The sequence below is a fragment of the Mus caroli genome, unplaced genomic scaffold, assembly GCF_978045245.1.
Source record: "Mus caroli unplaced genomic scaffold, Mus_caroli_1 scaffold_18, whole genome shotgun sequence".
NCBI classification, from domain to species: domain Eukaryota; kingdom Metazoa; phylum Chordata; class Mammalia; order Rodentia; family Muridae; genus Mus; species Mus caroli.
The window spans coordinates 75933649-75945092 of NW_028227273.1; the positions used below are offsets into that span (position 1 = coordinate 75933649).

General features: G+C 45.9%; 1 pseudogene; it reads left to right on the forward strand.

Annotated features, from left to right (window-relative positions):
• The first annotated feature begins 5011 nt into the window (after positions 1 to 5011).
• On the forward strand, positions 5012 to 10485 carry LOC147000505 (dystrophia myotonica WD repeat-containing protein pseudogene; annotated as a pseudogene).
• The last annotated feature ends 959 nt before the right edge of the window (positions 10486 to 11444 follow it).

Sequence of the window (11444 nt, forward strand, 5' to 3'; positions counted from 1 at the left end):
AGGAGGGAGTGATAACCAGTTCCTAACACAAGGCCTTTGGCCTGTCAGGGAGATTGTGAAGGGCTTGCTTTCTCACGGGATGGTCTCTGACATCTCCCCCTTCTAAATTAAATTTAATAAGGCCACACTTAAATGAGGTGATCAAATAATCTTTCTCATCCTTAAATGAGTGGGCGTTAACCATGGCTGGGTGGGACAGTGACCCGATTCCTCCCGTTGGTGATGTCATGACCCACACTTGTGGCTCTTGGTATCTTTGGGAGATGGGAGGCAAAGCCTTAGAAAAATTCTTTATTTGCAACTGAAACTAGATACCAATCTCCATCCAAACCGGGTTTGTCTCTCAGCGAACTCAGAAACGGTCTATTTGGACCTTCCCCTGCAATGCCTAGCTTGTACCCATACTGGGCCGTTACCAGATTGGTATTATCACAAACCAGTATGCACAGTTCTGAGTTCAGTGCAGCTCCTAAAGGAGAATTGTCAACCTCAGATTCAGTAAAGCCTCTACAAGAAGTATGCCAATTGTAACACCACAATTTGTGGCTCTTAAGTTATATTTGGAGTTGGAGGTCACCCTTCCTCGTCCCTATTGTCTCCAAAGCCTGAGGAACCAAGGTGACCCTGAATTAGCAGCAAGGGTGGAAAACTGGAGATGAGTTGCTGTTTCTGCCTCGGTGGGAGGAGGATCTTCTTCGTCTGAGTCCTGGATATCCAGCTAATGGTAGTGGACTGCAACTGGCTTACTTAAAGCAGCTTCAATCTGTGACTTAACAAAAGTGTTTAATTTTCTAAAGGCCCAGGGGCCAAAAGAAAAAAGCAGCAAAATACCGAAGAAAAGTCCCAAAAGGCTGGGAAGTAAGGTGGTGACCCAAGGAGAAGTAGAAAACCAATTTTATACCAATATTCTTGTTTCTCTCTGTTGCATTTTCTCTCTTCTAAACTAGCTCTAACTTTGTCTATACTACCTTGAACTAAACCAGTCTTGTCAGAATAAAAACAACATTCTTCTTTGAGGGCTGCACATAATGACCCTCATTTGAGAAAGAATGTCTCTCCTCCATAAATTAACGGGCAGACCAGGGATGACATAAGGCTGAATAGAACCAGAGTTTCCTTCATCATCTTCCCAAGTCAACAACTGTGAACTCTGGAGAGTATTTTTTGATTGTCCAATTCCCTGTAAATGAGTTAAAGAGGTCTTTAAAGGCCAACCAGGAGGCCAGGCACTTTGTGAAATCACAGTGGAATCTGCACCTGAGTCTAAAAGGCCCTCAAAACGCTTGCCATTTATCTTAAGGCAGAGTGTCGGGCCATCTTTGGTAATTGCTTGTACCCAATAAAGGTCTGATGACCCTGGCTGCGAAGAGCCATGGCGTTTGCCCATTGCTGGATAGGAAAGGTAGAGGCAAGGCTTGTGCTAAACGTTGCCCATTGCGTATAGATATTGGCCCTTGAGAGGCACTAACTAAAATTTTAATTTCTCCAGTGTAGTCATTATCTACTAATGAGGGATGGACAGTAATTCCTTTTAAAGTGACAGAAGCACGCCCTAATATTAAAAAATAAGTATTGGGTGGAGGAGGCCCATAGACCCCCATGGAGAGGATGTAAATGCCATCCTCTGGTGTTAAAATTGCGCTGGTGGAGGAACACAAATCCAGGCCTGCGCTGCCTGTGGTGGTTCTGGAGAGACCAGTAGCTGATTTGTCTGCCGGCTGTACCCCGAGGCTGGAAGAAATGAGTTGGTTTTGTGGACTCGGGGCTGTCCCCCATACTTGTTTCCCTGAACAGGATGCAAGGGACTTCCAGACAAATCTGTCTGAGCTCTGCAAGTGTTTACTCAATGCTTGCCTTTCTTAAAGTGTGAGCAAAGAAAATTGGGCCGTGTAGGGCGAAAAGAATGGTCAGCAAGTTGTGCTGGAACACCGTTAAGGGAGGGTGCAGTGGGTCACTGTCGTGCAAAATGTCCAGGCTGGCCACACTTAAAACAACTTTTCTGGGGGCCAGCTTGCTGAAGAGCTGCGCCTATTGCCATAACAGGCCGAAGAGCTGCATCCATTGCAAGATTGACTGAGATATCTTGTGAGTAAACATATCAACATCACGACAAAGATGAATCATCTCATTAAGATTTTTGTCTCTAATCTTACCGAGCAAGACCGCCATACAAGCTGAATTGGCATTATCAAAAGCCAATTGTTTAACAAGTTTATTGTCTGCATCCTCATGACCTAAGGTCCTCTCTGCAACCTCAAGCAAACGACTTACGAATTCACTATAGTCCTCTTGTGCTCCTTGAATAATTTTAGTTAAAGGAGTAATAATGGAACCTTTCATAGGAATGGCATGCCAAGCTCCCAATGCTGCGTTAGCAGTCTGAGCCAAGAGACCCGCTGGAACAAGTTTTTGTCTGGCTTCTGTCACATATTTTCCTTGACAAGAAAGCTTTTCAAAGGTCCTGAGAGTAGATGGCGCTCGAGGGTTTCTTTGATTAGCTACTGCAATGGTCTGGCAATGATCAAAATCGGCCTTCCAAGAAAGAAACTGTGCATGAGTTAAAACTGTCTGAATCACTCTGATCCACTCACTAAGGGAGCATATGTCCGCCTCCTGGGAGGGCTTCTAGGAGCGAGAGTGTATAAGGGGCAGATGCAGAGTTAAGCTCTTTTAAGTCCCTGAAATGTAGTTTACGAAACTCTGTCTGTCAGATAGGAAGAGTCAATTGTTCTTCCAGCTCGTGCTCTACTTCATTTTCACTCTCATAATCCTCTCCACCCTCGCTGTTAGTGTTTATGGAGAGATCTGCCTGGGGCAATTCTAAAGGCCCTATTTCTGCAGATGCAGATTTGGCACGGATGGCTGAAGGCTGCTTCTCCCCTGTAGAAGTGGGCAGGTCACAGCTAGCAGTTCTGGTGAAGCAAGTGATTACAGGGAAAGCCAACGTTTTGGTTTTTAAGACTCGTGGAGCTGTCTTTATTATGCCGCCTGAGACTGCAGCTGGAGGAGGGGCAAGGATAGTCTCTTTTAAAGAAATTTGGACTGATGCGAGCTCTGTGGACAGGCAAGTATACTGTTGCTGTAACTCTAACACTTCTTGTAATTCTACTACCTGAGAGGGGAGCTTATCTTTAGCATCAATGAGAGTGGGAACCTGCAGAGCCTTAGGCCATGGCCCAGGAGCACAGATGGGTGGCAAATAGGGAGGGGTACTGCAAGGCGGGGCTGAAGCACATAGCAGGGCCACATACAGGGCTGGACTACCTTTTCCTCTAAAGTGTCTGAGTCCCCAGAAATTAAAGGGCCCTCAGCCAAAGAGTTTTTTTTTTTTTTAAGATTTATTTATTTATTATCTGTAAGTACACTGTAGCTGTCTTCAGACACTCCAGAAGAGGGTGCCAGATCTCATTACGGATGGTTGTGAGCCACCATGTGGTTGCTGGGATTTGAACTCTGGACCTTCGGAAGAGCAGTCAGGTGCTTTTACCCACTGAGCCATCTCACCAGCCCCACTCACCAGCCCCAAAGAATTTTTTAAAGACTGGATTGATCAGTGGTGGTTTGGTAGGGGCAGGCTGCACAGGCAAAGTGCCTAAGGAGACATGCGGATAAAGAGTAGCCTGTGGCATTTTAGGACCCTCTGCAGTTTTTGGAGGCTTTGTAGTAGTGAGGGAGCCCTCTACAGCTTCCTGAGACAAGGGACAGGGGCAATATTCTGCCACTGACAAAAGCTGCTATTTCTCTGGATCATCAACTGCATTTTCTACCAAATCATGGATTAAACTCCAATAAGTAAATACATTTGCAGGGAACGCCTTGGGGCCCTGCTTTGCCAAAATGTCATTTAATTCTCTACCTACTCTTCTCCATTTCTTACAATGTATTTCTGCTCCATCTATAATAAACCACGGACATGACTGGTCTATGAAAATAAAAAAGTCTATCAAATCTTTCTTTTTAACTCAAACTGCTCTTTCCCTGAGAGCCATCTTTAAGTCACTTATAAAGGCTGCTTCTTTGGATAGCTTGTTTCCTATATCCTGGAGTGGAGATGAATCAGTTCACCAAGGACTTCTCACTCCTGTGAGTGGCAGAAGGGGTCCTTCACTACTTTTAAATTCTTGGGGTCATGACGAACTTCTCTGGAACCTCCACTGGAAGGAATTATGATTCAGACCTTGCCCTCACGTTGGGTACCACTTATCCCATCCCGTGGGATTCAGTTATTCGTGGATGCAAGGAGGACTATAAACCTGTAAGGATATGGGAGAAAGGGGAAGAAAAGCAGAGACCAAGAAGGGTGCCTATCAAGGTCTCCATTTATTAGGCTAAGGTGCCTTGTTTTAAAGCATACATCACAGGGAATAGGGAAGGGTCGAGGGGGAATTTTACAAAGAACAAAGAAGTGGGTATCTGCTTACATGAGGGCCGAAGTCAGGCTCCAGGCTGTGGGCACTCTGCATCTTATCTCTGGAACATAGATCCTCCTTGACAGCCTTGGGGTGTCAGGCCGGGCTCAGGCATAACTCATGTCCTTGGATGGCATAGGAGTCAGGAAGAGATAGGGAAGAGGGGACTATAATTCAGCTTTTACAGCCTCAGGTGCCAGGAAGGGAATAGGGAGGAGAAAGTTATAACCAGCTCCTAGCACGAGGCCATTTGGCCTGTCAGGGAGATTGTGAAGGGCTTGCTTTCTCACGGGATGGTCTCTGACACCCTGTCTCAAAAAAAAAAAATTAGGAACTAGATTTGTTACTACAAGGGCATTTGACATACCAATGAGTGACAAGAACTCCCTTAGAATAAAATCTTACAAACAAGGACTCTGGGTAAGTTTTCAGGCAGGAGCTCATGGCGCCTTGAATAGAACTTTAGAGATTCAGCTGGTCAGCAAACAGTTGCAGAAGAGTAGAGAGAAAGGAAAATGAAATGCAGGGGCAGTATTTACAGGCAAGCCCCCAAAAACTAAACAGAGTTTTCTAGCTAGGCATGAGGCTATATTCCTATGACAATGGGTTCAGGTTAGCCTGACTCACACTGCACAGTACAGCACACATTTGTAATACCAATAACTTCCCAGAGAGGGGCAGGGTCAGGATTGCTGAAGCATCTCTGGGTTATAAGTGAGGGTAAAGAGATGGGAAAAATATTCCAATCAAATGAACCTAAAAGGTAAGATGGTATAGGTATTTTACTACTTCACAAAATAGAAGATTTCAACATATACGAATAGGCTGATGATATGATAGTATATAGGAGTGAACTATAAAGTACCACAAGCCCATGGAAGGAGTTACAGAGACAAAGTTTGGAGCTGAGACAAAAGAATGGACAATCTAGAGACTGCCATATCCAGGGATCCATCCCATAATTAGCCTCCAAACGATGACACCAATGCATATACTAGCAAGCGTTTGCTTAAAGGACCCTGATATAGCTGTCTCTTGTGAGACTAGGCCGGGGCCTAGCAAACACAGACGTGGATGCTCACAGTCAGCAGTCCAGCTGTTAGTACTAAGACAACAATCCCAGTCTCTGCAGAACCTTAAAGAAGAGATAGCAGTTTAGTTCTAAGATTAGAACTAGTAACTAGAAGAAGTGGGAAATGAAAGATCCTGACAGAATGTAAAAGGACACAGAAGCCCTGAAATTGGCAAGGTAGATGTCAGTGTTAGCAGAACTAGCTTCACTGATTTAGAAAAATAGAGGTGCACAATGCTCTGGCAACTCCTTGAACCTGTGTGTCTGCCAATGTTTCAACCGTTCTTTGACCCATGTGTGTGCCCACTGATGAAGCCCATTGCCAGGTGTTTGTGACATTGGTTGCTGAGAAAGAGTCAGAAAATCTCCCCAGCAACCACAGCCCCGCCAATCCTGAGTTGCTACACCTGCACCAGACTCTTTCCTTGTACCCCTCCCATACCCATTTCTTGAGAATAGACCTTGTTTAGATCTGGAAATCCCCTACTCCCCCCTTCTCCTTTCTCCCCTGAGGGCCTATAAAAACTGGGACCTCTTTCTTCTTCAGGTCGACTCCTCTACCCCTGCGTGGGCTATGAGTCATCCCCAGAGCTCTGGCTTTCCCCGAATAAAGCCTCATGTGGTTTGCAACAAGCTCAGTCTATCATGAGTTCTTGGGTGTCTGCTTTTGTCCTGAGGCCTGAGCTAGGGGCTCCTCTCAGAGTCTTTCAATTGGAACCTTCAAAAGACCTGTTCAGCAGCTAAACAAACCTAATCTCTGATGTAGGGATGGGCAGAGTGGTTGGCTGTAAATAAGGGTTGTCTCCTTTTGTAGTTTGGAGCCCTATTTCTGAAATATCCTGGAGAACAAACTTGAGTATCCTAGAATTCTAATTGCTATAGGCCTGGTTGAAATACTGCTTATTTGTGAATGTTATAGTGACAATCTTCAACCATAAAAAGTCTACTTGGTGTGATTTACTATCTCCTAAAAACTGGTAAAACCTTTACTCATCAATTTTAGTCTCTTTGTATTGAATATTTTATTTATTAACATTTCAAATGTTACCCCCTTTCCTGGTTTCTCCTACTCTTAGTCACTTTGTATTGAATATTTTATTAACATTTCAAATGTTACCCTTTTTCTTGGTTTCCCCTACTCTTAGTCACTTTGTATTGAATATTTTATTAACATTTCAAATGTTACCCCCCTTTCCTGGTTTCTCCCACTCCCCCAAAACCCTCTATCCCATTCCCACTTCCCCCTGCTGGTATGATGGTGTTCCCCACCCACCCACCCACCCACCCAATCCAGCTTCCCTACCATGGCATTCCCCTACACTGTGGCATGGAACCCTCACAGGAAAAAAGGCTTCTCCTCCAACTGATGCCCAACAAGGTCATCTTCTGCTACATATGCAACTGGAGCCATGGGTCCTTCCATATGTACTCTTTGGTTAGTGGTTTAGTCCCTGGGAGCTCTGGGGTTTCTGATTAGTTTATACTGTTGTTCTTCTTTTGGGGTTGCAGACCCCTTCAGCTCCTTCAGCCCTTACTATATCTCCTCTCTTAGGGACCCTATGTTCAGCTCAATAGTTGGATGTAAGCATCTGCCTCTGTATTTTTCAGGCTCTTGCAGAACCTCTCAGGATGGCCTTTCCTTCAGTCTCTGCTCCACACTTTGTCTCCATATTTCCTCCTGTGAGTGTTTTGCTCCCCTTTCTAAGAAGGACAGAACCATACACACTTCAGTGTTCCTTCTTGTTCAGCTTTATGTGGTCTTGTGAATTGTATCTTGGGTATTCCTAGCTTTTGGGCTAATATCCACTTATTAGTGAGTACATACTATGTGTGTTCTTTTGTGACTGGGTTACCTCACTCAGGTCACAGCTTAAAATCATATGTGGCTACCCACATAGAGATGCCACTTAAAACCTCCAAAAAAATTTAACTTCAAATGCATTTCACACCTAAATTCTAAAGGCATAACATGTTGAAGACAGCCAAGAAATCTGTCCTTTTGGATTTCCCATTCTGCCAGGCATGTTTCTGTACACAAGTTTATTTTAGAAATGTGCAGATGAATACCCACAGTTAAGCAGTTCAGATGCCACAACTACCTCCTGAGAATGGCCAGTACCACAGGGGCTTCACAGTTGGCTGCACCTAGATGTTAGTTGACACCAAGTCCTTGAAATGACCCTCCTTTTCAGCTCCCTCCTCCTCTTCATTGAGACATTAAACATGTGCTCACCATTTTGCAACATTGAGGCATGCCTGAGATCCTCTGACACAACCCAGCAGTAGCATTCACTACAGAACACACTGAAGCAATAATGCCTGCTAAGCTACAAGAACCTAGAACATGGCGACCAGAAAAAAACCTCCTCCTATTCTGATTAGCAGGGTTGCCTGGAGGTTCAGATTGGCCAGTTATTCTTGAAAGACATGAGTAACTCACTCAGCGTTAAGTGTGTGTTAAAGCAACACCACAGACTGGTTCCTGTCCAAGGCTTCCAGTCTAGTGTCAGACATTTTCCACATCGGCAGAGATATGTATTTCAATAGCAGTTTATTCTGTCTTCCATAGCCTATTTAGCCATCTTCCAGACAGGCCCTTGGAAGGATCCACCACTCCAGCTCATGTCTGATTAGCAGCTGGCTCCTACCCTTTGAGTGGGATCACCAGAACACAACTGCCAAGCTTCCACTCACATTACAGCTATCAGACGATGTTTTCCCTTATTCCAACTTCAAAGTGTTAAACTTTCACAGTAGTGACTCAACTTGCAGTGAAGTGAAAACTCTGTCCCACACATGGAAGAGTTCCCAGAATAATGACAATTAAAAAGAGAATTTAGGAAACAAGAGGGTTTTTTTTTTTTTGTAAATTTAATCTAAACTATAGCTGCCTTTCTCATGGTATGTATGGGACAATGTAGGAGAAAAGCAGGAGATAGTTTACAAACACTGTGGAGTAGTATTGTTAACCAGAACATCTTCCACATTGGCAATGTTAAAAACAAACAAATGAAAAACAGATAAAACAAAAAGACATCCTCAACTCTGCTAGTAAAGATCAACAGACAAGTGGGGGGTGGGGGTGTGGTACGCAGCCAAGATGGCTGTGGGCATCGTGGAAGGCAGCCCTAGTCCCAGGGCCACTATGGGCGACTGAGCAGATATCAAGCTGCTTTCCGGTGATGTGACCTGCAGGTCTGGCCAAACATCTGCTCAGACCCCAGCCATCCTGCTGCAGCTTCCGGGCCTGGTGCCATGTTGTCCACTCCACCCCACCTCGGTCTTTTCCCTCCCTGCACACCGCTTCTCAGCGCCCGCCAACCCCAAGCCCAGCCCCTGCTGCCTGCTGTCCACCTCTTGCACCTAGGCAACAAAGATGTCGCTTGGAGCCTTCCTCCATGCCCTTGGGACTAGGCGCGGGAGGAGAGCATCTCTGCTTCAACCTGAGCGATGAGCTTTACTTCTTCCCAGCTGCTATTGCTGCAGGAGCCAAAGGCCCATTGATCTCAACAAGCCCATCAACAAGCAGATCTACAGGGGGACCCAGCCCACCTGCCAGGACCTCAAGGAGTTCACAGTTGCCACAGAAAACATTTCCCTGCTGGTGGCCTTCTCTATAGGCCAGGTGAAGTATTTGAACCTCATCAAGAAAGACACCAGCAAGCTATTCAATGAAGAGTTGCTGATTGACAAGACCAGGTGACATATTTGAAGGGGCTGCCTGAGTCAGAGAGTCTTCCATGCTTCTAACGCCAGTGGCCACCTGTACCGCTACATCACCTACCTGTGTGCCTCCACCCAACCCCAGAAGAGTCTGCTGAAACAGGGTGAGAGGTTTGCTGTCCATGAAGCCAAAAGCAAAGTAATCCACAATCCACTAGCCAAGTGGGTGAGGGGCCAATCAACAAATTTGCATTCTCACCTGATGGCCAACACCTAGCCTGCTTCAGCCAGGATCACAGCCTGCATGTCTTCTACTTTGACAGCATGCTGTGAGGGCTCATGGAGAGCTAATTTGGGGGTCTGCTATACCTGTGCTGGAGCCATGATGGCTGCTACATCGTGACAGGAGGGGTTAGATGATTTGGTCACTGTATGGCCCTTCATGGAGGGTCTTGTGGCTGCTAGAGATCATGGCCACAAGTCCTGGGTCAAGGTTGTAGCCTTTGATCCCTACACCACTCACACAGAGGAAGCAACATCAGCCAGTGGTGATGGAGATCCCAGTGGTGAAGAGGAGGGACCTTAGGTCACCAGCTCAGACACAGGAGCCCCCGTGTCCCCACTGCCCAAGGCTGGCTCCATCATATACTGCTTTTGGCTCAGCTGGGAAGAACACACAGTTCTGCCTGTGGGACTTCACAGAAGATGTGCTCTCCCCTCATCCATCTCTGGCCTGTACCCACACCCTTCCAGGCCCACCAGCTTCTGGTAGTTCTGAGGCTGAAGAGACAGGTGCATGCCCACTGTCCTGCTCCCTGTAATGTTCCAACAGCTTCCCACACCCATCTTGTGTGGCAAGCCTGGTGGATCTAGTGTAGTGATGGAGCCTGGCATTGGCGCTTTGCCATAGTGACACTGCAGGGGGGTTGAGAAGGAACACAAGCACTACCACAGCTTAGGGAGCATCTGCCACAGGGGCAGTGGGGGCAATAGCAGCAATGATAAGCTGATCTTCACCCTCACTCATCCCCCACCCCCCGCAGCCAATTGGATCCAGCCAATTGCTGGGCACAACACTGTGCCCTCAAATCTATGAAGTTCCCTATTGGAGACTCTCTTGTGTAAGAAGATATTTCAGGAATGCCTGGCCTGTAGGAGTGTACCATCACTACCTGCCAAGAGGGCCTCATCTGCACCTGGACTCTGCCAAGCAAGGCATTCACAGACGAAGAGAATGAGGCCCAGGCAGGGGAAGCAAGTTTCCCCAGGTCACCCAGAAAGGCAATGGTAGAGGGCATTTCCCCCCAACCAGGCAGCTACCCTAATGGCACTGTGGTGTGAAACATCTATGTCCCATGTCCCTGGCCTCCTAGCCATAACCATCCCTGCTGACCTCAAGGATCACTGTATTAACAAGAGTAATCATGATGGAAGGACTGCTACAAGCCCCACACTGCACAAATAGTAGGGGATCACTAGATTGGCCCAGCCATGGGGATGCAGTGGCCTGTGTGGCCATGGTCCAGTCCTCCACCCACCACCAAGTTCAATGACCAGTTCTCTGAAGCATCAGTGTTAACCACATCCCTGTTCCAGCTTGTGACTGTTCACATCTGAGAGAGATTTAGCCCACAACAGCCCAGCTCCACAGTACCCCTGTGTGAGAGGGCAGGGCAGGGGACATCCCCCTCCAGCCAACACCCCACCTCATGCAGTGATCTGTGCTTTTGAAAGTGTTAAATTATGGAAGTCCCCAGGGCCCTCCTTGTACCACTAGACCTCTTATCTATACTTAAGTCCTTGTTTACAAAAAAAAAAAAAAAAGAAAGAAAGAAAGAAAGAAAGAAAGAAAGAAAGAAAGAAAGAAAGAAAACAAAACTGGTAAAATGAGTGTATGTACATAGGAAATAGATGTATTACTCATCTATCCTATCTGAGCCTTCTGGGCCAAGCCAAGCTTCCCTGAGCAACCTGCCATCCCAGGGACATATCAATTTTCCTGTCATCTTTCTGCCCAACAATAAATAAATAAATGAATAAATAAATAAATAAATAAATAAGGAAGCCCAAGACCAGAAAGTTTTAGTACAGTATTACACCAGACTTTCAGTGAAATATTAATACCAACACAACTCATTGTGTGAGGCTACAATTACCCTGATACCTAAGCCACAGAAAGACTCAACAAAGGAAAAGCTCATCAGATCTATTTCTATTATGCACATGGATGCAAAATAATAAAATACTCACAATTTGAATCCAAGAACACATTTAAATCACCATGCATCATAATCAAGTAG